Genomic DNA, 3,375 nt, shown 5'->3' with positions numbered 1-3,375 from the left:
TAAATCAATAAAAAAATAAAAAATCATGAAGTGTGAGATGGATAGGAATTCCAGAACATAAAGATTCCTATAAAATGTATTACAGTTAAAGAGTAAAAAAAAAAAAAAAAATGGGAAGAGGACATGAACAGACACAATTCTCCCAAGAAGAAATACAAATGGCCAATAGATATACGAAAAGATACTCATCTTCACTAGTTATTAGAGAAATGCAAATCAAAACTACAATGAGGCCCTGGCCGGTTGGCTCAGTGGTAGAGCGTCGGCCTGGGGTGCAGAAGTCCCGGGTTCGATTCCCAGCCAGGGCACACATCTGCTTCTCTACCCCTCCCCCTCTCCTTCCTCTCTGTCTCTCTCTTCCCCTCCCGCAGCCAAGGCTCCATTGGAGCAAAGATGGCCCGGGTGCTGGGGATGGCTCCTTGGCCTCTGCCCCAGGCGCTAGAGTGGCTCTGGTGGCAACAGAGCGACGCCCCGGAGGGGCAGAACATCGCCCCCTGGTGGGCAGAGCGTCGCCCCCTGGTGGGCGTGCTGGGTGGATCCCGGTCAGGCACATGCGGGAGTCTGTCTCTCCCTGTTTCTAGCTTCAGAAAAATACAAAAAAAAAAAAAAAAAAAAAAAACTACAATAAGATACCACCTCACACCTGTTAGATTAGTTAGCTATTATCAACAAGACAGGTAACAACAAGTGCTGGAGAGGCTGTGGAGAAAAAGGAACCCTCATCCACTATTGGTGGGAATGTAAATTAGTACAACCATTATGGAAGAAAGTATGGTGGTTCCTCAAAAAATTAAGAATAGAACTACCATATGACCCAGCAATCCCTCTACTAGGTATATACCCCCAAAACTTGAAAACATGGGTACATAAAGACACATGCATCCCAATGTTCATCTCAGCATTGTTCATGGTGGCCAAGACATGGAAACAGCTGAAATGCCCTTCAACAGAGGATTGGATAAAGAAGATGTGGTACATATATACTATAGAATACTACTCAGCCGTAAGAAATGATGACATCGGATCATTTACAGCAACATGGATGGAAAACAAAATTGAGACTCACAGACATAGATAAAAGTACAGTGGTTACCAGGGGTAGGGGAAGGAAGGAGAGGGGGTAGGAGAGGGGGAGGGGCTTAAAGAAAAACAAATATAGGGTGACAGAGAATGATTTGAAATTGGGTGATGAGTATACAGCATAATCAACTGTCCAAATGATGTGGAGATGTTTTCTCTAAATCTATGTACTCTAATTGACCAATGTCACCCTGTTAAATTTAATTGTCTAAATAAAAAATAAAAAAAAAACTAGGCAAAAACAAATATGTATTTTTTAATGAATTGTTTGGGGTAGCAATCATAGCCCTGAAGGTATTTAAAACAACTCTTGTGGGAAGAACAAATGTTTGTTTCTAAAAACCTAAAACAAATGACACTGGCCTGCTTTCCAACCAGTCCTAACAAGGCCCGACAATAAAAAACACCCGCTTTTCTTTTGGTCTTAAGCAGACAAGGAACGTGTTGAGGGTTGACTTGCAACTTTCCCCCGTTTTTGGAAATCACAACGTAGAGGCACTGGCACCTACGAAGTCCCCCTGCGTGAGGAGTCCCCACCCGCCCCACCCCAAAGAGAGGAAGCACCGCAAGTGATCCTTCTGCCCATGGCTAATAAATTCATCAACAGCATGGATTCTTGTGGTTAGGATCAATGACTGCCCTAATGAAAAGCACATTGCTGCGCACCTTCCTCACTAGCTCTCACGGAGGGCCTGTGGCCGTGCAGCGCCAAGGCCTGCACGGCTTTCAGAGCTAACTGCTTCCAGGTGCTCGCAGAACATGCCCTGAGCTCAGAGTGCTATTTTCAACCTAGTGCCTGAGCGTTCTTTGTTCTTGCAAGTGTAAAGTTTCCCTCATTCCCCTTTTTACGGCCACAGGTTTTCTGAGTTGCATAACACCCAATAAGAAAGCACCAAAGGACTTAGTTTTATTGTTTTGTTGTGTTTTATTGACTACATGCCTTACTCGGCTAATGTGTGCCCGGAGAGGCAGGCAGGCAACGGCAGCTCAATTACAGTGCTCACGCCCTTCCTCTCTGCCCAGAGTGCGACCCAGCTCACTTTTATTACATCCACATGCAGATGTTTAAAAAAAAAAAAAAAAAAAAAAAAAAAGAAGAAAGGAAAGGAGGAGGACTGTGTTGTGCTCTGGTTAAAGTGTTAAAGCTGGAACCACTCCCTTCCCAAGTGGTCCTTGAAGGCCAAGAGCCTTCCAAAGAATAGCAATTTGTTTCTGCTGTGGTCATGGAGTCAGCCATCCGATCTCGTCTTGGGAGAAGAATGCCTTCGCTCCTTGGAGAGGAGCCAAAGGAAACGCGCTCCCATTTGGAGGATTAGGGGCGCTGGGATCGGGCCAGGGGTGCCCAGCCATCCCTGAGCCATTCATCCATGCCTCGGAGTCAATGGCATTTCGCCAAGAGGAGGAGCTCACACACACACCCTTAGCTTTCGCTGTTATTAGTTTTCTTGGTGTGCTACAGTAATTCATAAGAGGTCATACAACCAAAGCTTTAGAATCAGAGAGACCAGGGTTCAAATCCAGGCCCCGCCACTTTCTAGCTCTGCTCACTTGGACAAGTTACTTACCTTTTCAAAGGTTCAGTTTCCCAAATTGTCAAATGGGAATAAAGTTGCTTGCCTCAGGGTTGCTGTGAATATTTAATGTGATCGTATTAAGCATGTGCCATATCGCCTGAATGCACACTAATTGGTAGCATGTTATCTTTTTTACAACAGATGCACTCAATTTCTGTAGTTTGTTGTTACTTGTTGCATTAAAAGTTTATCTGGCCTGGCCTGTGGTGGCGCAGTGGATAAAGCATGGACCTGGAACACTGAGGTCACTGGTTCAAACCCTGAGCTTGCCTGGTCAAGGCACATATGGGAATTGATGCTTCCTGCTCCTCCTTCCCTTCTCTCTCCCTCTCTCTCTCTCTCTCTCTATCTATCTCTCTGTAAAAATGAATAAATAAAATTAAAAAAGAGCCCTGGCCGGTTGGCTCAGTGGTAGAACGTCGGCCTGGCGTGCAGAAGTCCCGGGTTCGATTCCCGGCCAGGGCACACAGGAGAAGTGTCCATCTGCTTCTCCACCCCTCCCCCTCTCCTTCCTCTCCGACTCTCTCTTCCCCTCCCGCAGCCGAGGCTCCACTGGAGCAAAGATGGCCCGGGCGCTGGGGATGGCTCCTCGGCCTCTGGCCCAGGTGCTAGAGTGGCTCTGGTCGCAACAAAGTGATGCCCCGGAGGGGCAGAGCATCGCCCCTTGGTGGGCAGAGCATTGCCCCCTGGTGGGCGTGCCGGGTGGATACCGGTAGGGCGC

General features: G+C 47.0%; 1 non-coding gene across 1 annotated transcript; it reads left to right on the top strand.

Moving 5' to 3' along the window:
* Positions 1-232: 232 nt before the first annotated feature.
* Positions 233-308, top strand: TRNAP-GGG (transfer RNA proline (anticodon GGG)). Its single transcript has one exon. It is a non-coding gene; the product is annotated as a tRNA-Pro (tRNA).
* The last annotated feature ends 3,067 nt before the right edge of the window (positions 309-3,375 follow it).

Source organism: Saccopteryx leptura, chromosome 13, assembly GCF_036850995.1.
Source record: "Saccopteryx leptura isolate mSacLep1 chromosome 13, mSacLep1_pri_phased_curated, whole genome shotgun sequence".
NCBI lineage: Eukaryota > Metazoa > Chordata > Mammalia > Chiroptera > Emballonuridae > Saccopteryx > Saccopteryx leptura.
Note: the sequence above shows the minus strand (reverse complement) of the source record. Positions and strands in the feature narration are given on the sequence as shown.